Raw genomic sequence first — 22,695 nt, forward strand, 5'->3', positions numbered from 1 at the left:
GCCCCAAATGCCTTTCCCCCCTTACCTCAGTCCATCAACCTGGAACCGCCCGCCTTCTTCCCCCCACGGATTCACTTTCCAGCTCTGTGACACCCCTGCCACTACCAGCGACCCTGCCACTCCCACCAACACACTCCACCGATGAATGCCCACTTGCATGACTTCTCAGGTTCCTACCCTATCCAGTAGACACACGGTAACAAATCCCGACAATGCTTTCCTCAAGACCAGTGATGTAGGCCCCAACCTTAGACCATCATCCACTGAACTCACAGCATACGCACCCCACCCTACTAATGCTAACCCAACTCAGCTCACACAGACTGTCTACAATACTAGCACATCAACACAGATCACGCCCATAGCATAGCGCTCTCTGCTCCCCCATACTCAGGATTTGCCACGTATCTTCTCACTCTCAATGTTTCCAACTCTGGGACACCCCCTGACACCACTAGCAACCTTGCCGCCCCCTCCAACACACACCGCTGACAATTGCCCACTAGAAGGACCTCACCTGCTCCCACCCTTACAGGCAGACACATGGTAACTAATCCCGAAGATACGCACCCCAAGCCTAGTGATGTGGGCCCCGACCTCAGACCATCATTGATTGAACTCTCAGTAGACGCCCCCTCCCTTCTAAGGTAGACCCCACTCGTTTTCACACAGACGGTCCTCAATCCTTGGCTCAATGTCACAGATCACCCCCATAGCGTAGCGATCTCTGCTCCCTCATACTAAGGATTTGCCTCGTATTCTCCCACTCTCAATAATAAACTCTCACAGATCCTGAACCGATGGAGCTAAAACTTAATTCTCTTGCGAATTACATAGCGCGCCTTAGACAGGATCTCTCAAGTCAGGCCAAGCTACCCCGCTCTCACACTCCAGAGAGTTGGAAACTGCCTCCTCACACAGGTTCTCCTACGGCCCTAAAATGCATACATTGGCCCTCTACTCCCTTGTGGTGTCTGTCCTACAGACCGCATTGTGCTCAATGCCCCTTATCCGCAATAGAGGCTGATGCTCTCAGCGAATCTTACCTCCCTAAGAGCCAAACTATGGTTCCAAATCACTCCTCCACAATCCCAGTAATTGTGGACACAAGTTTATGAAGAACCCCTTTCTTCATAAACTCGCCCAGACCTCCTGCTCAATACACCAACATTCATATACTTCAATCTGCTAAGGATTATCCCTGCCCTCTATCTTGCATGCTCGTCAACTGCAGATCTGCAGCACAACACGCTACAGATATCGTGGAAACTATACTCAGTAATGAAATTGACATCGCTTTCCTCACGGAATCCTGGCTCAATGACCACTCGCCCCCATACGTGACCTGCTTACTCCACCTAGATACTACATCATTAGACATGATAGACCTAAAAGAACAGGTGGAGTTCCAGCTATAATTTACAAAGTAGAAATTGATTTTTCCATCTTAAATAATGCAGAATACTCAACCTTTGTATACCTCAATGTTGAGCTCAAAGGCAAAGGCTCCTCCTATCAAACTTCACACCATCTACCACCCTCCTGTTGATCGCGCCTTCTTTGCAAAAGAGTTTTCTAACCTTCTAACTTGGTACTCCTTAACTGACACGAAGGACGTGTTCTTGGGGCAACATCAACATTCACTGGTGTCATATGGCAGTTAGGGTCATTATCGACATTGCTAAGTTAGCATGAGCTCTGCTGCCATAATGCTGCTTTTGCGCATGTTACTACATGACTTTAATTTACAGGACTCTGTTTGTGCCTTTCACATGAGAACCATCTGCTTTCTGTGTTCTCTGCCTGTTCCTGGAGTTTAGTCAGAACGCTGTGTGCAAGGTCGATAAACTATGCCCCTTGTTATTCTGTTCTGGTCAGTCCCTAGCACCGAGACAAAACATGCTAACACAGCTGCAGCTGTTAAAAACTTGTGCTTTGATATTATGGTAATGCATGTCGGTTTAACACACACTTGGAGAGGGACCTTTCCAGGGAGAAGAGCCATGCTGTGCCTTTGATGTAGATATACCATCTAGGCACTAAAGTATGGGATCTGCTGACAAAGCCTAGCGATCTTCTTTTATATAACAAAACTCCTTCTAACCAAGGGGAGGGTGGTTAGGTCTTATAGCGGCACATGCATCAAGCATGTTACCTGTCGCAAACGGGCAGATTCTGCGAATCAGCCCGTTTACGACCCGTAAAATGCTATTTCCGATGTATCAAGCCAAAAGACATTCGCAATTAAGGAAATCGCTCTTTTTTGCAATTTCCTTAATTGCTAATGCAGTTATCAATGCATCAATCATTGCCAAATTGCATTTTCGCAATTCGGAATTGCAAATTACCATCATCTTCAAGGGCCAATTTTGGGGGTGCAGCAGGATGGCCTTTTGGACCCCTAGCACCCTTCAAATTGCATTCGCAATCTGCGAGTAACTATTTGGTACTCGCTTATTGCAAATTACTTCCCATTCATTCCTATGGGCCTCTAGGCCCATAGGAATGAATGGAAAGGCATTCCTTAATACCGAGTCACAATTTGCGAGTCCCTTTTAAGGAATTTGTAGGAATGGCAATTTGTTTGCGATTCCTACATGCATAAGGAATTGCGATTCCTAAATAGCGATTCCCTAAAAATCGCTGTTTAGGAATCGAAATTCCATTCTTTGATGCATGTGGCCCATAGTCCTTTATCCACTGTCTATATACGATGACATCCCCCTTTATGATATATGGACTTGCTACATTGCTAACTGTTTTAGGTTTATGCATTTTGCAGCTGGTAGTGGCTCGTATACTGCATTATAGAGCACTATAGTTAAAATAAACATTTTAAACGATAATAGTGGCTCTGTCAATTCTTATTGTGGACAGGTACAAGTGAGTGAGCAAAGGGTTCGTTTTGCTACCGCGATTCCTTAGAGAGTCGGTAGTGTTGTGTTTCCTGTGGTGTCTACTCATTTGCATCTTCATAATTGTGTAGGACAGCGAGTGAGACACTATAGCTTGTCGGTCCTGGGATTTTGGGTACTGAGGCAGTACGAAGGCTTATCCGCTGGACACCGAGGTCCCGTTTTCCTGCACATAGTTCTGTGTATGAACAAAACCCCTCGGCAATCCACCGAGCTCTACTTAGAACTGCAAGGTTGTCATATAAGTAGCAAATTTTTAGAAAAAAGCCTCTTTCTTCCACAACCAGCTTGACCGTACAAAAAAAAGGCCCAGGGAGCTCTTTAACATTGTTAAACGACAAACCACGTCTTCACCCCCCACTAAATAATTGCCAAAATAGATGTGAAGAAATTGCCAGCTTCTTCACTGACAAAATCGAAAAAATTGAGCAATCCTTCTTTCAAGTCACAACCCTTCCCACCAAACTGTCCACACGGATCACCTCCCTCCATGGTAGTTCCACCACCTGAACCTATCAATGATCAATTGGCCCCAAAAGGATTTAACTCCCGATTGAAAAATAATGCCAATTGCTTGGACTTCAAACCCATGACAGAGATTGAAGTCTTCAACATAATTGCGAAATTAAAGCCCACTTCACACACTAATCCCCTCCCATCAACAATTTGGGGGAGAGGATGTAGCCCTACGGTAAGAGCGGTCAACCTTGAAGCTGGGGAACCAGGCTTAAGTCTCGGCAACAACGCTCAACATCCTGAGAATCTGAGCAAATCACTTAATCTCCCCGTGCCTACCCAAAAAAAAAATGATAAAAATGACAAAATGAATGTGTCCAACTGTAAAGAAACTGGTGTGCATGTAAAGCGCTTTGATACCCGAAGTCACGGGTCTAGTTCGCGCTCTATAAAACTCTCTAAAAAAAAAAAACAATAGTACGAAATCTTAACCACATCATTGCCCTGTTTTGGACAAAAATCATCAATATATCTCTCACCTCAGGATTTGTACCAGACTCCCTCCAACTAGTACAAATCACACCCATACTCCAGAGTCCCAGGGCAGACCCAAAGGATCTCAATAACCTCAGACCTATCTCCAACCTCCCGTTCCTAGCCAAAACTATGGAAAAATGCGTCTTACAACAACTTAACCTTCAGATGGGAAATTCAACCTCCATGACTCCTTCCAATCAGGGTTGAGGAAAGGCTGTAGCACAGAAACTGCCATGCTCAACATCTCAGATGACCTCCATAGATCCTTAGACAAAGGTGACTCATGCCTACTTATCCTACTTGACTTATCAGTGGCTTTTCATACCGTTAATCACCCAGCCTTACTGGAGTCACTGAAGATCCGCTCCGGTTTCAATGGCACAGTTTTAAAATAGTTCACATCTTACCTACAACACCGATGTCAACAAATCAAAATCAACGCTTGCACCTCAAAACCCACACCTGCTATACTTGGTGTCCCCAGGGGCTCAATTCTCTCCCCTCTTGAGTCTCTTCATGGAAACCCTTACAATCATCCTGAAGCAAATATCAAATTTCACCTAAATGCCAATGACACTCAACTCTGTAACAAAATAAAATCACCCAGTGACATCCTACATCTCAACACCACACTGAGCAAGATACAATCTTGGTTTAACTCCAACCACCTAAAATTAAACCCCAACAAATCAGAAGCAATACTGTTCTCCCCCAAAACTAACCACCTAGCAATCCAAGATTGGTTCAATGACCTGAAGGCACTAAATTGTTCTCTCACTCTCTCCAACTCAGTAAAATCATTAAACTTCACCCTGGACAAAAACTTGTCAATAAAGGATAACCTCAAAAATTCAGTCAAAGGAGCGCTTTACACACTTAAACACCTCCAGAAATTCAAACCATTAATTCCCTCTGATGATTTCAAGATGGTAGTACACTCTCTGGTCCTCTCCAAACCTGCCTATGGGAATGCTATCCTCACAGGCACCCCAGAAACTTACCCCATCCCCCTTAAATCAGTTCTTAACATGGCAACACTTCTTCTTGTTCCTCCCAAACTAAAAAGGAAATCAACCCAGGCTCGCTCTTTTTCTGGAAATGCACCCAGCATATGGAACTCTCTCCTTAGAGATCTACGATGCAACACCTCCTTCTCTTGCTTTAAAAGAGACCTGAAACAACTCCATCTCCTCAAGAAATACCTGAGCACATGGGCACTTGGGAAAACTGTTCAAATATTCTCTATTTTGAACTGTTCAAATATTCTCTCCTTCTAAGAATAGACCCTCTGTGACTGTTAGTTGTTTGTTTGCTTCTACTGTCTATTATGTCTTTCTCTCCCTTAACTCATATTGTTCTAATTGACCACTTATGATTACCACCCTCATTGCCTAACCATTTTTCCTTGTATATTTTTTGTGTGTACCTGAATCTAATATGACTCGCATCATATGCTCAGTGACTTGATTATTGTCTTGCTCACGTTTATGTAAAGCGCGCTGATACCTCTTCAGGTCTAGCTAGTGCTATATAAAACCTATAAATAATAAATAAATACACAAAAGAAGAGGAATACATTCTCCCACAAGCATTACATAAACACATCTGTAATATCGCTTGTGGCAGAGGGAAAGATGTCAGGGTTAGATTTGCACATGAAAAGGAGACAATCTCCCACCTTCCTGGCACTAGGGCATGACTCACTTCATAAGGCGAGTGCTCCATGACCTGCATTCTTGCGCTCTTATGTACCCTCAATACTTGGCTTTGTCTTCTTTATGGATGAATTGTGCTAGCTGGCCTAGTGCATGCAATACTTATTTATTTAGCAGTTTTGTATATATAAGTATGGCTTGGATAACTTTGTTGTACTGTTCTAGTCAGATAAGGTCAAAACCAATAACAAGTTCCAGCAACACGAGAGCTAGTGTGTTGCCAGAGTATGGTACCATAGTATCATGGTCTAAATATTGTCTGATGCAGTGCTTAATTTGAGCCAGTAGCTTCCAGGGCTCAGGAGGGAACTCAACTCTCAGCTCAGGCAATAATGACAGTCCGCCACATGGTGGTACTGTCTGTCTAATTTTAAGATGAGCACAACAACAGTGTTTAATTCAATATTCATCAAAGCTGAGTAATACCCGTGGCCCACACCGTTCTTATAACTTTGGGGGCCTGGACTATTCTGAATTGTTACACTTATAGGAGTATGATGGTTAGTAGTTGTGTTGGTACTGTCATTGGCAGTACTGGCAGGGGCAGTGGGTGGTGCAAGTTGCACTAGCCACCTGATGAGCATACTGGCACTTATTGTTTTACAAATTAAGCTCTGGTCTTTGGCCCGGTTTTGCAAACAGTAAAGCCATCTTTACTCACCTTAAATCACCTATTTGTAATGAGAAAAAGAATAAGTTTATCTATCTATCTATCTATCTATCTATCTATCTATCTATCTATCTATCTATCTATCTATCTATCTATCTATCTATCTATCTATCTATCTATCTATCTATCTATCTATCTATCTATCTATCTATCTATCTATCTATCTATCTATCTATCTATCTGTCTGTCTGTCTGTCTGTCTGTCTGTCTGTCTGTCTGTCTGTCTGTCTGTCTGTCTGTCTGTCTGTCTGTCTGTCTCTGTCTTTCTTTCTGAACCTTTCTATTGTCTGTCTATGTATCCATCTACGTTGCATGTGTCTCTCTGTCTACCTTTCAGCTGTCCACTATTAATCTGTTTCTGTGTAGTTTCCTTCTATCTATGTATCTAGTAACCTGTCTCTGTCTAGCTTCCTCCAGTCTATGTAACTATTATTCTGTCTCTGTCTAACTTTCTACTTCTGCTTTACTGTTCATCTGTCAATCTCTGTCAATGTTACTGTCCATCTGTCAGTCTCTGTCTACTCTCCTGCAGTCTGTTTTACTGTCAGTCTGTCTGTCTCATTCTACTTTCCTGCTGTCTGTCTAGCTGTTCATCTGCTAGTCTATGTCTACTTTCCTGCTGTCTGTCCAACTGTTCACATGTCATTCTCTGACTACCTTCTTGCTACCTGTTTTAATATTTGGTTATCTGTCTGCTTGTTCTATCTCTGTAAATCTTTCTCCTGTTTATAGAATATTCACCTCTCTGTATACTTCTGACTAGCTCTCTCTTTTCTTTGGGTATAAATCTTCACCTGCTCTGACGTATCTACCTTTCTGCTCACTCTATGACCTCTGCCTTTATTTACCTGACTGTGTATTGATCAAACTGCCCATCACCAAACAGGACTGATCCTCCCCCTGGCACTGAAGGAAGGGTGCCAGGTGGCAGCTGGATTGTACTTTGGGTATGTGTGATTTTCACGTGAGATATAAAGGCCAGGCTTTGGGAATGTGTCTAATGCTTGGGAGGCAATAGGTGCCCAGAGTTTTGTGGGCGAGCTATAGACTTAAACTAGAAATGGTGATAGGCATGGCTTTTACCCGTGAGACTCCTCTGGTACACCTGGAACTGCCTTGGAGTCATCTGTTATAAGGGGTAAGGAACAGAAAAAAATATAGCCCCTTTCCTAGCCTGGGAGCATGCAGAGGACCACACCACACATGGAGCTCTGGTTTGCACGTCTTTATTCAACTACATGCAACCATTAACTGAATGTACTGTGTGATGAACTTTATTGACCACACCCAGAAACCTTTCAATCGATTACGTAATGCTTGCCAGTAGTCTGCCGAGGACCACTAGAGTCCTCGTGCACATAAGCACACGACACAACATCTCCCCTTTAGTTACACAAAAAATACAGACAAAATATATCCATTAGATCTCCTCAATGAGTCATTGAGGTGCCCGCATCAATCTTCTAGATTCAGTTGTATGAGGTAGAGGAGGGGCGCCCTCATCTGGCATCTCCGATGATAAACCAGATGCTTGACTTGGAAATGCCTCACTCGTGAGGTCTGGAGCTGACAAACACTGAGACAGATGCTTAAAGTGCGACGAGTCTCTGGTAATGGGCTTTCCAGGTTGCTGAGTGGTCACCATGTGTCCTTTACTGGCTACAACTTTCAGTGGTTCACCTTCAAATGGAGAATCCATTTTACGGGTCAATTTTTGCTGGACAAGGACTCGGTCTCCTTTTTCAAAAAGCATTTTCCAAATGCATCGGCGCGTATCGGCATAACCCTTAATCTTGCTCTTGTTAGAAGTGTCAGTGACACAAACCTCATCTGGGTTGATTGACCTGCTAGTGGTCCTTTATGGAAGATTTGTTCAAAGGTCTCTCCCAAACAACAAGGTGGCAGGACTTTCCCCGGTTGTACAATGGGGAGTAGATCTGTAAGCACAAAGGGCTAGACCCAGCACTGACTTGAGATCAATCCCTTCTAGCACAGAGCACTGAGTCCCTCTCTTTAACCCCTTCAGCGCGGCGCGGATTTCCGCGCTGTGCTGAAGGTTCGGTGCGCGGGCGGGGCCATGACGGAGCGGTTCCGTCAGGCGCACAGCGCAACTGACGCGCATGACGGAACCGCTCCGTCATGCTCATCAAAAGGGTTAAGGTACCTATAAATCGTTTGACCACACCATTTGCCTGGTTCCTAAGAGACGTGCTTTTCTGTTGCTTAATGTTCAGATGACAAAGAAAGTCCTTAAACTCTCTCCTATTGAACGGTGGGCCATTGTCAGATTTAAGGACGGAAGGAACACCCCACGCTGCGAAAATATAATCCAGTCTCTCGATTACTCTGTCATGGGTGGTCGACGAAAAATCTTCCACTAGAGGAAAACGTGAGTACCCTTCGATAACTACCATGAAATGTCCATTACCAGGGCCCAAATAAGTCAACCGCAAGTCTCTCCCATGCCTGTTTAGGAAGGTCAGACATATTTTTAGTGGATGCTGGGTCAGCTTGGGCGAAAGGCAGTTACACCGATGGCATGCTTTCAGTTCCCTTTCAACTCGTTCCTCAAGGCACATAAACCACGTTCGATACCTGAGGACTCTGTTGGGGGCAGCAATATCAAGGTCTCCTTTGTACGCTAGTTCAATTCCTCACAAGCCCATACTACTGCTAAGCTCTTCTTTTTGGGTTGAGAGTAAGCATGTTCAGTCTGGAATAGACTCCTGCTAGCATGGGCCACAATGTGTCTCTGTGTATCTGGCTGTCCATTGTGTTGGGCAAGGACCGGGTCCAACCCCACTGGGCTTGCATCTACTACAAACTCAGTGTGTAGTTTAGGATCAAAAAAGGCCATTTGAGTCGCATTTGCAATTGCATGTATAATTTTCTTAAAGCTGTGGTCATACTCAGAGGACCACTAAAACATTACATTCCGTCTTGTTCAGTCTCTCAGCAGGGCACTCACGGTGGCAAAATCACAAATGTATCTGGAACAGTAAGTGGCCATGCACAAAAAGGATTGCAGCGTTTACACATCTTCTGGAGGGCACGTGGATGATAATGCTTGTGCTTTTTCAGGGTCAAGAGTCATTCCTTTCTCAGAAAAGATGTGGCCAAAGAATTGTAGTCTGTTTTTGTGGAACTCACACTTCTCTGTACGGAGAGTGAGACCTGCATCAGCAAGAAGATGGCACACTGTGCCTGAGGGCGAGTGTCTAAAAAGATTCAGGGCTCCGTCCACAATCTCCCTGTGCCTTGGAGAAGAACTGGCACAGGCCATCAGTGCCTTTCGAAGTGCTGACCCATGTTGCTGCAGCCAATCCAGATGTTTCATTAATGCTGATTGCGATTTTAAGCAGCATGATTGAAGCTCCTGGATTGGTTGGGTTGGGAATGGATGCTCTGAGACATGTTCTGATGTCCTCACATGTTTTTAATTGCTCAGTTTCCCCTGTGGTCCCTGTTGTAGACGCCAGACTCTGTGTCACTTGTTAGCTTCTGGCTCAGGTAGAGCTTGGTACAAAGGCAAGAATAATGAACACCAGGACAGTCTGACATGCCACAGAAATCCCTTCAAACGCACTGAATCGTGTCCTTGTGTCCAACTGAGCAGTTCGGCTCCTAATTTTGTTCAGCAACATCTGATTCGTGTTTGTGCATGGCCCCCGGAACAATCCTACTGAACAAGATGCATAAATGGGAATTGGCACTTGTAAGAAAACACGTTGTAACCTAAAAAGCACACCAGCACAGAACAGAAAAGAGATGCAGGCTAGAGGGACCTTAAGTGACCTGTGTGGTGCAGCCCACGCTGTGCGATGAGCCACATGGACAGGGAGTGCAGTGGTACTGGAGTGTGAGCCCTACAGGAAGAGATGGCAAACCGAGGGCGTGCTGCCTGCAGATGCATTGAGGGAAGTAAATGTCAACGTTGTTAACCTTTAATTGTAACTGGAAAATGTTTAAGTCAGTAATTTAGCTCCTGTTTAAATTGTATGCGAATCTTGCATAGTTGCATTCCCTAAAAGTGTTGGCTACTTCAACAATGTTGTTTCTGTTTTCTTTCAGTTATCACATTACTCTTGTACAGTGCACACTTCGAACAAAGTCGCACCACTTGAGAGCTCTGGAGCTGAGGCTGAAGGTGCTGCGAGTTTCTCACAGTGAAAAAGGTGTTCAGAAATCCAATCCTGGGCCTCTCTGCAGAGCGCACAGGGCAGTGGTCATGTGTTCCAGTTATAATTGTGATTTTGTGCATATGGGCTTGATGGAGGTCCACTTTTTTCAAAATAATGATGACATGGCAAAAGTAAAAGGAAATCCAGTTCTTGTTAGTTACTTATAAGTCAACCCTAACTTTTATGCTCCCTCACTTTCAAATGTCACCAGCCGCCACTCAGCAGGACTTTTATTTTCATGTGGAAAGGAGAATGCCCAGCAGAAACTCAACTGCTTATCCTTGGAAACATCCCCTTATGGGCCTCTCTCTTGTGTTTTTGTGTATTTTTCACACTCAACGCTGATTCACTGAGCTACTCCAGCCTTCATATCAGCAGCTTGTCGATCTACCCGTTCCTCTGCACTCACAGTCATGAGCACTTTCCACAAACTGAGTGTCTCTTGTAGCATGCGTCTTCTGAATGAATCAATGATCAATGACTCTCAGGTGCATGGCTTCTTCGTCATTGTACTCACTGATTTTGCAGGGATTAATGAGCGTGTCAAATCTCTCAATGGACTCATCCATGATCTCACCTGGTTGCAGTCTTGCTTGGTTGAACTTGTACCTTTTATAATCGACTTCCGACATTGGACTGAACTTGGCCGCCAACATCTTCTTGATTTGACGGTATGATACTTCATCAGCTGGTGACATTTTCTTTTTCACTTCTTTCATTCCATCACCTGCTAGGTTCTTTAAGTATTTGATGAGCTTTTTGTCATCTACTTCTTCTAGAGCACGTTTCGATCCAGGCTGTTCATTTGGGACCAATGTTCAGCTTTTCAGCGGCATTGAACTGTGGTGGTGGTTTTAGGAAAGCATCTGCGCTGTATTTGGTGCTACTTTTGGCCTCTGTTTGGCTTAGCTAGACAACGTCTGTTGCACCAAGCAATCCGTACCTTCGGCAAACACAACCCCTGTGCTTGCATTTGGCTCACCACGCTCGATCGGAGGTCGTAGAGCACTATCCTCCTTCTTGATGGCAAGTACTGACTCCGACTCCTGTACCCAATATGTCACTACTCTCAACTTTATGCCTGGTACCTGGTTGTCGCTGCCTTTAGCGCATTCTGCTTTGCATCACTGATGGCTCTGTGTTACTCAGTGTATCTCTTCTTTCGGCCTTACCAGTGAGTATCTGGTGGGCCTTCCAATTGTGCTCCTTTGTATGGCTTCACCTCCTTCAAGGGGCTCGTGAGACCTGGAGCGGCGCTTTGACTCCACATGTGCCACCCTTGGGCTGCTTCTTGGGGTGCACGTGGCATGCACAAGCAGTTTGCCGGACCACGGCAAATTCTCAGGGAGAACAGTCTGGTATTTCAAGACACGTATCCCCTATCTGCTCGCCCGTTGTAGTGTTCCCACCAGCCCAAGTGCATTCAAAGGACCATGCCACACACAGAGCTCTGGTATGCACATCTTTATCTAACTGCATGCAACCGTTAACTGAACGTACTGCATTATGAACTTTGCTGTCCACACCGAGACACCTCGCAATTGATTACGTAAAGCTTGTAAGGAGTACAATGGGGACCACTACAGTCTTTGTGCACAGGAGCACATGGCACAACAGTAAACAAGGCCTGGGAATGCTGCCTTATTTCTAATATGTTGATTCTTTGCTTTCTCCTAGCCAATAGGAAGCTGTTGAAGGGTGAAGGGCAGGACAGGAGTTCAACCTCTGGCTTCATCAGTGGTTAAAGGCTCAACATTCTCTTGCTCTTGGTATGGCTGGGTGGGGGGAGGGGCACGCTACACCTAAAGTTACAAGATGACGCCATGTCACAAAAGAAACCCTTTCATTTACGAATGATTTTTTCAGGTGAATTACTTCAGTTGGATTAAGAGAGGTGAACTAGGACTACAACTCCTAGACTGCATTTGGTTAGATTAAACTGTGTTAGGAAATACAGGAATGAAATACTGGGACATCTCATAACATTAGCCAGTAGGGTGACCAACCGTCCGTAAATTTCACGGATCGTCTGTTATTTTAGTATGATGTCTGTAAGGCGTACGTAATTTGGGGTCCCCAGATTACGGATGCCTTAAAGACATACACTAAAATCAAATTGGGGATTTTCAGGAAGTTATGCTGTTCCCCTGGGAGAGGCCCCATGAGTTTCAAAGTCGGGGCCTCTAGCACTTATCCTTTAATCTGTAGACTGCGGCTGCCTGCAGTAGCCCATCCTGGACCTCGCAAACACTGTGGACTGGCCCAAGGTCATTCTGAGACTGCAAACGATTATCACAGATCGAATGACAATGGGCCCTATTATAGTGACAGCATGGGTGTGCCTTCTCCTGCACAAATCTTGATTGCAGAAAGAGCCTGATGTCACTTTGGAAAGCTGCGCGCATACTAAACAAGCATTGGCATAGCCAATAGGTCTCGCCTTTGGGACCTTATAATTGTTTAGCCAAGCAACAGTTGCATAACTAAATACTTATAAGGTCCCAAAAGCGAGACCTATTGGCTATGCAAAGCGGCCGTATGGGCGCGAAAGTTAAAGTGATCGCGATCAGGATCACGATCAAACATCAAAGCGGCCGTGAAAGTGAAAGTAATTGCGATAAAGCGCGGCGCGCACGCCCGCGCACATGCACTGTAGCTCTGGGCTGGCCTGGTAGCACTTTTTGGAGCCCTCTCAATAAGTCGCGCTGGGTCAGGCGAGACCTAAAAACCGTGAAGTGCACGATTACATAAACTTATTTTGACTTGTACTTATTTTGGTTGTCTATTTACTTATATACTATTGTGCGACCTCCTCTGATATGTCTGTAAAAAAGTATGTTTTGTCCCAATTTTTTGTCCTGAATTTTTACACTGACCAACCTGAATTTGCCCCATGCCATATTAGCTAGGCCCTGCTGAGAAGCTGGTCTTACACTAAGGTCCGTCTGACGCTGCAGAGGAGGACAGGCCTACGGGGGAAAGGGAGATTCCAGGAGAGGCATGTCGAGATAGAAAGAGATGTGGAAGAGTAAACACCAGCAGTCCTTTCTCATTCTCAGGTTTGCCTTGAAAGCTCCCCCGGAGCCAGTGCACCTCTGCTGTCGGACCAGCAGCATGAGTGAAAGCTGTCCTGCGGGCACATAGATTGCGCCACCGCAGGCGTCACACGTCGCACTTGCATCAGGGCGTCACCACCAGCCCTCATGCGTCACAGTCTTAGGACAGGATGCTGTGCGGCCTGCAGGGGCAGGGAGACAGGCACTGCCCAGGAAAAATAGAGACAGAGAAGAGGTGGCTGTCAGGAGAGGGAACTGGAGGGCGAGAGTGCGTGGTGCTGGTCATGGGGGATGAGAAGGGGAGGAAAGAAGGAACAAAGAGAGGCCCATGAAGGGGAGGAGGAAAGGCATCCCGGGTTAAGGGAGAAGGAGCAAGCTAAGGGATGGCGAGAAGAGAGGTTTTGGTGTTTGCAGGAGAGGGAAGAAATCTCTGTGGAAAGGAGAGAAGCAACAAAAGAAAACATGGAGAGAACGGGGCACACAAGGAAGTAAGCGAGGCAGTAAACAAACGGATGGGGAGAGGGGGGCGGGAATGAGCACCAAAAGAAGAGATGGAGCGAGGGTAGGGAGTGAAAAAAGAGAATGGAAGGAAGAGTCCTGTATCCTAGAGGGTAAATAAGCAACAATTCAAGGGAGAAGGCCAGAAAGGAAAAGAAGGAGGGATGAGGAAGCCACACACCAAAAGATGGAGAGGAAGAGGTGAAAAGAAGCAGGGAAGGGAGAAGTGGGAAGAAAGAAACCTTGAAAGAGGAGAAAGAAGAAACATCACTCACAATTCAAGGGATGGAGGGAAGGCGTGAAAGAAAACAGAAAGGGGTGGGGGAAAAGGAGAAAGCAGCTTAGAAGGGCGAGAGGAAAGGAGCCACAAACCTGTAGAGGGGAAGGAAGGAGGGAAGAAGGAAGGCAGAAGCCTAGAAGAAAGAGAAGCAGCAAGGGACGGGACGTGGAGGGAAGGACATGAAAGGAAGGGGCGACACCTACAGGCGGGATGGAGGAAGGCAACGATATGGTGCAATGAGTGAGTGAGAAATAGAAGAGAGGAAAAGTGGGCCGCCAGAGAGGGGGGGGGGGTCAAAGAAAAAAGGACAATGGCTGGTGAAAAAGGGAGGAGAGAGGTAGACAAAGTTAAAGAAAGGTGAAACGGAGGGAAATATAAAAAGAGAGAGAGAATAGGCCAACAAAATGACACATGAGAAGTGATGCAAGGCAGAGAGGGTAAAGGAAGCAAGGGGTGAGGGTTACAGGCAGAGGAAAGGAAGAAGAGAGAGAGTGTAAGAGGAATGAAGATGTAAAGGAAGCAGGGAAAATAAAAGGGGTGAATAAAAAGAGGCAGAGGAGGGAAGAGGGGGAGGCAGGAACAAGACAGCAGATGAAAAAAGAGAATATAAAAGAGAAGGAAGAGGTGAGTGGGAGTAAGGCACAAGGATCAGATGGAGCACATAGCGAGGGGAGTAAGGCACAAGAAACGGAAGCTAAAATATTGAGGATAAAAACCGATTGTACTGCACCAGGCTGAAAAGGAGGAAACAATGACAGAGGGGAACAGACGGTGCTAAGAAAGAAAGGACGCACGAGGAGGGCACAGAGGTAAGAAGGAAGAAAGTGGAGGGAAGAGAGGTGAGATGAAAGGAATGAAGCACGGGGTGTGCCCAGAGGTAGGAAGGAAGCAGGTGGAGGAGAGAGAGGTGAGAAGAAAGGAATGAAGCACGGGGTGGGCTCAAAGGTAGAAAGGAAGCAGGTGGAGGGGAGAGAGGTGGGATGAAAGGAATGAGGCACGGGGATGGCACAGAGGTAGGAAGAAAGCAGGGGGAGGAGAGAGAGGCGAGATCAAAGGAATGAAGGACAGGGAGGGCACAGAGGTAAGAAGGAAGCAGGTCGAGTGGAGAGAGGCGAGATAAAGGAATGAAGCACGTGGAGGGGGCAGAGGTAAGAAGGAAGCAGGGGCGGGAGAGAGACGAGAAGAAAGGAATGAAGCACGGGGATGGCACAGAGGTAAGAAGGAAGCAGGGGGAAGAGAGAGAGGCGGGATGAAAGGAATGAAGCACGGGGACGGCACAGAGGTAGGAAGGAAGCAGGGGGAGGGGAGAGAGGCGAGAAGAAAAGAAGCACTTGGAGGGCTCAGAGGCAGGAAGGAAGTAAGTGGAGGAGAGAGAGGTAAGAAGAAAGGAATGAAGCATGGTGAGGGCACTGAGGTAAGAAGGAAGCAAGTGGAGGGGGGAGAGGTGAGAAGAAGAAAAGAATGATGCACGGGGAGGGCACAGAGGTAAGAAGGAAGCAGGGGAAGGGAGAGAGGCGAGAAGAAAGGAATGAAGCACGGGAAGGGCACAGAGGTAGGAACGAAGCAAGTGGAGGGGAGAAAGGTGAGAAGAAAGGAATGAAGCACAGGGAGGGCACAGAGGTAAGAATGTGGCAGGTAGGGGAGAGAGGCGAGAAGAAAGGAATGAAGCACGGGGAGGGCAAAGAGGTAAGACGGAAGCAGGTGGAGTGGGGAGAGGCGAGATGAAAGGAATGAAGCATGGGGAGGGCACAGAGGTAAGAAGGAAGCAGGGTGAGGGGACAGAGGCGGGAAGAAAAGAATGAAGCACAGGGACAGCACAGAGGTAGGAAGGAAGCAGGGGGAGGAAAGAGAGGTGAGAAGAAAGGAATGAAGCCCAGGGAGGGCACACGCACAGAGGTAAGAAGGTGGCAGGTAGGAGAGAGAGGCGAGAAGAAAGGAATGAAGCACGGGGAGGTCACAGAGGTAAGCAGGAAGCTGGTGGAGGGGAGAGAGGTGAGAAGAAAGGCAGAGAGCGATCAAAAATGGAAGGAAGTAGTTGGAGGGGAGAGAAGGGTAAAAAGAAAGGAAGGAAGCAGGGAAGGAAAGAGCGACCTGAGAAGAAAAGCAGGAAGCATGGATAGGGAGAGAGGCGAAAAGAAAGGAAGGCAGAGAGGCTGTAGGAAAAGAAGTAAGCCGGAAATAAGTAGAGAAGGGAGAACAAGTGAACAAAGTTGTAAGAAGGGATGGAGGGGTGCAAGAGGAGATAGTAAGCAGTGTTAGATAGAGAGAGTTGGGGAAGTGAAGGAAGCAGGCGGGAGACAGATGGTTGAAAAAAGAGAAGCAAGAGAGGTTTGGTAGAATTTAAACAAGCTTTGGCAATGCCAGTAAATCTGGCTTATAAAATGGAAGTGCCTCTACAGTCATTGATAGGTTTAGGCAATCAATAGGGCATTGGACGGGTATTCTGTCACTCATCATTGCACTCATGCATTCATTCAGATACCCTGAGCTTTAAGTGGAATGAAAAAGTGTGGGGGGGGGTCTCTCAAAGGTGTTTGGCTTAAAAAAACACTTAAGCTAAAAATCTGTACTTAGCATAGTATGCCACCCGACTAGTATTTTGTCATTACATCCAGATATATAATACAACAGGTAACATTACAGCTACAACAATCCAGGACTATTGGCTTTGTCAGTGGTTGCGTGTTGCATAACATAAATAAGCAAGAACTATGGCTTTGTTGTATATAATATTGAAAATCTTTTTGTTCTTGTAGGAGAGGTTATGGTGTAACAGCCAGAGCTGCTGACCTTGTAGCTCAGGAAGCAGGTTCGAGCCTTAGGTCGCCTTATCATCCTATGATTAAAAAAGTGAATGTGTCCTTGTGTAATGTAACTGGAGTTCATGTAAATCACTCCAATACCTTTGGGCCAAGTTTGTGCTATATAAAATTGCAAAAAACAAAAAAGGTTCTGAAATGATGAGACTGTGAAACGACTATAACGGGACTCATTTAAGTTGCATCAAATGCAGTGAAGGGTGGCAGTGTTGTAGAGTTAAAAAAAAATCACCATGAGGGTGAGGGCAACAATGGAAAACCCAATAGGGACTCACCTCAGCACCTGCTTTTTAGAGCTACCAGTACTGAGCACCGGGAGGACCCAGCCCACTTAAATCCCTTCATACACCCACTAATTCCTGCATTCACCCACTTATACACCCACAAACACATAATCTCAACAAGATATGTATAATAAATGAAAGTAAAAGAAGTAGAAATATGAAAACATGCTGTCACTTAAACATGTTGAAAACGTGCTTGCAAAAGGAAATAAAATTAGACACAGCAGCAGATGGCTGCATTGCAACAGTACTTTACATAGTGTACCATTGCCCTAAAGTTCTAGCATGGCCACCATGTTTAGAACCAATGGGACAGATTTACAAGGAACTGACACATCTGTAAAGATGCGTCAGCTTCCTTGCGCCAGCGCCAAATGTCCTTGCGCCACCATGGATGCGCTGTATTTACAATGCAGTGCTCCATGGGGCAAGGATTAACAGATGCGTAAAAAATTCTGACACATCTTTTGGCCCAAAAGTCACGCATTACTGGAGTAGTGTCACAAGCACGACGCAACTCCGGCAATGTATTTTGAGGCCTATACTTACTGTACTGCGTCACTCCTTACGCCTGCTTCAAGCAGGCGTAAGGTTTTGACGCAGTGGCATCCTAAAAGTGGCTCATTGAAACCTTGTAGATTTCACAGTGTCACTTTTACGAGGCCTTCCTGCGTGGGAACGCCCACCCTGCATACATTATACCTGACGCAGGTATAATGTGACGCAGGGCTTTACAACGTGACGCATCTCCCTAGATGCGTCACGTTGTAAGTAGGCCGCATTGTTTGCGCCGCCATTGCATCATAAAAAGTGACGCAATGGCGGCACAAGGAGGCGCAAGGAGCTTCTAAATCTGCCCCAATGTTTTTAAGTGGAGGCTGGCAACAATGAAAGTGGTAGGGCGAGCGAACTGGCACTGAGAGACACCAGCATTGTCTTTAGGATCCGTGCCAAAGCACTCAATCATGTCATATTATAAATAATGTTTGCAGCAGGCCATGACTGAGAGCTCTGGAGTTGAGGCTGAAGGCAGTGCGAGTTTCTCACAGTGCCTTGTAAGTGAGTGAAAAAGGTGCCGACTGCTGACTCGAGAAATATTCCATACAACTCATACAATAAACAGTAACTTAATCGCTGACGTGTTACATTCATGTTTTAAACTGACCCAACCCAAAGCCTGTGTGTGTGTCTGTGTGAATGTGTATATATGGATATTTTTAATTTATTTTAGATTGCAAGATCCTGGAAGATAAGAAGAATTATTACAGCCCAAATATTTACCCTTAGGGTTTGTCAAAGAAGGGAATCAACACCCAAAATCCTTAATTATAAAGGTAATCTGCGATCCATGTCATGAAATACATGTCTGCGGGCTTTAACACACTGCAATAATAAACCACCCTTGACAGTCTGTTGCTTTAATATATGAACTTCACAATAAATAAATCAGACCTCTTGCCTTTTTTGTAACTTTTCATAGTAAAGAGACCTGACCTATGACATCTGAAACAATGTTTCTTAATTAATCAATTGGGAATCTAGCCTTTATCACTGGCTGGTCATCACGACCATCTTAGACCCAATGAATTGATCATAAGCAGTCCCACATGGCAGCCATCAGGTATACCGCAATACCATTACAAATATGTACAAAATTCAGATTTTGAAAACAATATAAAGTTCCTCCCCTCCCAAGAGGGCCTAATAAGGATTATAGCAGTGCGGCAAACCATCAGCCTCAGCATTTTCCTGGTGCAAGGGTCCACTTTGATGATCTCCTGGTCAAGGAAAGAGATATCAGGACAGTATTTATCCTTCCTTTCTCTTCTCTCCTGCAGTTTGATGGAGATGCCTCTGACCACCTCCATGGATCCTCTTTATCAAGAAGCAGACATGCCCTGAAATTTTCTTTTATGGAATGATGGCAACTTCCTGGCACATTTGGTTGTTGGGTTGGGAGTCAATGTCCATCTACTTGTAGAACTGTTCGAAGCTGACCCTGCTGGCCATTTCCACATTCTTTGTACTGACATGTCCCTTGTTGACTGAAGCAAAGTCTGCCAATCTTCCAAAGTCCTACGCCATTTAATGCACATTTGACACTGCAGGCAGCCCGCTGTAGATCCCATGGGCTCGCTGTCTTCACCTATGCAGATGAAACTTGATTTCTCCGTAAGCTTGAAGGCTTGAGTGTTGAGATAGTTTTAAATGGCTTACTTCATAGGTGTACGAGCATACACTTAATATTAACTCAGACAAGAGTGTGGCAGTAGTTTTGGGTATCCCTCCACCAGAAAAACCTCTGCATAGTTGGTTTCTGACTCTGTGCCACCACTATTTGCCTTAAAGGCCCTGAACCCATACGTCATTTTTGTTTTTGACAACTGTCTCTCTTTTAAACTTTTATTTCTCATATATAGGACAAGCCTGGGCAGTGCATGCGCTGCTCTGCGAGGCATGCTGTTCCTAGAATATGGGCTTTAAGCACCACTCATCTTTTCAATTGGCTTCTCTAACTATTATTTGTAAAGGCCTGCTTTTTATCGGTGAATAGGTTTAGTAGTCCTTCCTTTTGGACTTGTGTATCCTCCCTTTAGGACTGCCCCAATTACATGTGCTTTATGCTTCACATTATTTCCCAAACTTCAAGAGCACGCTTTTTTTGGTTGGCCTGCCTCTGCTCATGTCTCTTCCATGAAACCTTCATGGGTGCTTAATTTTTGGCCCATCACTTAATCTCTTAATCTCCCCATGCTGTTCCCCACACCACCTCACCCCTCCCGCAATAGTGCATGCGCGCCCCCACCACCCTTCCAAGGTCGCTGCTTCTTCTGACTCATGGCAGTGCTTCTGCAGCTTCGACACCTGCTATGCCGTCCTGCCCGTCGCTGCATATATGGCAGCAATGTCGCTAGAGTCTGCTGTTCCCAAGCACCAGAGCCCTCCTCTACCAGCTTCTGGAGACAGGAGACCCTCTATGCCATCCCACCCGTCGCTGCTTAGAAGGCAGCAAAATCCATAGCGTGTGTTTTTTTTCCTAGCACCACGGCCCTCTCCTACCCACTTCTGGAGACAGGAGACCACTACAAATCTCAGCGATGCATCACTGCCCCAGCCGCCAACCACTGAGACGAGGGCTTCATCGTTGCTTCCCAGTAGATATTTGAAAGCAAGTGCTTTTAAGGACAGGGTTCTCCATTTTTTTAAAGGGAGGCTTCTGTTTCCCTTTTGCAGGAAAGAGTTTTTTAAAATACGAGCAGTGAATGTTGTCGTAAAAGGCAGTTCTGCCGCATGGACTGTATTTGATTGTCAACGGTGCTTTGTTTCGTAGCCTGCCAACGCGCTTTCATAAAGAGTTGAGCATTGCTTCAATGCAGCATCGCATGTGGGTTGGTGCACTGGGGCTCCTGCGTTGGGGTGGGTCTCAAGCTCTCGATCACACACCAGTGTGGGCCAGAAGGGGGCGGTGTTCAAAGTCTTATGATAATCATGGGCCTCGCCAATCCCAATTCCCAAAGCGCTCTTTCCCACAGGAACGAAAAACGCGCTCTTTCACACTACAATTGCGTGTGCAAATGTTAATACCGTGGCTAATACTTGGTATTATCCCAGGAAACAGCACCTGTTTTTTTTATTAACATACTGGCAGTGGAACTATGGATGCTTCCAAGCACGGAGACTGTAAGCAGCGGAGGGTGCCCCGGACGTAGATTTCAATGAACTGTCCTGGCTCGCCTTCCAACCAGCAGGCTCCCAACTTTACTTCAATACAATTTATAACGCTAATGTAGAATAATCATGCATTTCTTTTACACATTCAGTTTCATAGACACACTGCTGCGTCTCCCCATTTAAAGAATGGGGCTCCCCAGGTCACTTGGAAATAAATTGCGAAACTACTGGCACAAAGAAATCACAAAACTAAACACTCAATGCATTCTATATGTGCACACCATAGCTGCATTAAGGGGGGCTATTTCTGGTACTAAAGAGGGTTTTAAATCAATGTGAATTCCTTCCTCGCACCTCCCTCGATATACAGCATTTACTAACCATGGGCATCAATTCACTACAAGGACCCTCAGCGCTGCTCCCCGCCAGCTGTTCCTTTTGCTGTAACCTTTGCATATTCACTACGGGTGAATCTTTATCACGTTTGGAACGTGCACAGCACCGCAGAAAATCTATAACTAGTGTTCACAATATATTTACATAGTGCACGTAGCAGCTGACATGCCCCATACACCACATCCAATGAGCAACACTCTTCTATTCAAATTCATTGTAAAAATACAATTGCCATCACATACATCCACTCCACTCCAAAACACATAAGTAAAAAACATTTCCATCACGACGCCAATTGCTCTAACTCTAAAAACATGCGGGACCTATTGCATTGCAAATGCTTGTTTGTCCATGGCAGGGAAAATTAATGTGGCCTATTAACACTTGTTAGCAGATGACGGAACTAATGAACACACATTCACACATTTATTACTACAGTGTAAAGGTCAAATTCGAGTTTATTACAATCGTACAGCAATATCGTCAAAAGAACAACAATTGTTACTGCCCCACAAATTACAGGTGACAATTACTTCATAGAGGAAATTAAGTCAATAGTCAGAAGGAATCTCCAATGTAATTGTACAATTCTGGACAAGTGGAACCCCTTGCCTGCTGGTTTGAAGTACACATGAAGAAATGCCATGGCCTAAACCATATGTGGATGCTCAGAGTATATTCTATTTAACCTTTCTTTAGGGAGGGTGAGAGGCATTTAGAATAATTTGGGTATTTATCTATTGTGCGTCGTAGCCCCTTCCCACAGTCAGCAATGGGAATAAATAGAGCTGCCATACGAAGAGGGTTTTTTATTTTGCTTATAACTTTGGCGCTGTTTGACAAATCTGCACAAAACATTCTAAACAAATAGTCCACCCACATCAGCTCCTGCATGGGAAATTTCACACTGATCTGTCAAACGGCTGAGGAAATAAGGCTTCATAAAGAGCCATTTCCCATGTTTATTCCCATAGGAAAAGATTTACATCCATTACAGAAAGCTGGGTGAACGGAATTGCACCAAATTTCACCAGAAATGATAACTACACGCAGTAAGCATGGTCTTAGTGATTTAGCGTAAATCTGTTCTGCCTTTTTTGAGAAATTAGCATTTATAGAGGGGATTGGCTTGGCACCAAGGGGAATCAAACGATATGTATATTTGGACTATTGGTGTCCAGATATCCTCTGATTGGCCAATTTAAAGTAGACTAGA

At 45.4% G+C, this 22,695-nt stretch overlaps 1 long non-coding RNA gene across 1 annotated transcript in view; it reads left to right on the forward strand.

Annotated features, from left to right (window-relative positions):
* LOC146808946 (uncharacterized) overlaps positions 1 to 22,695 on the forward strand; it is a 109,480-nt gene that overhangs the window by 85,170 nt on the left and 1,615 nt on the right. The gene's annotated exons all lie outside the window — the stretch shown is intronic.

Source organism: Triturus cristatus, chromosome 7, assembly GCF_964204655.1.
Source record: "Triturus cristatus chromosome 7, aTriCri1.1, whole genome shotgun sequence".
Classification (NCBI taxonomy): domain Eukaryota; kingdom Metazoa; phylum Chordata; class Amphibia; order Caudata; family Salamandridae; genus Triturus; species Triturus cristatus.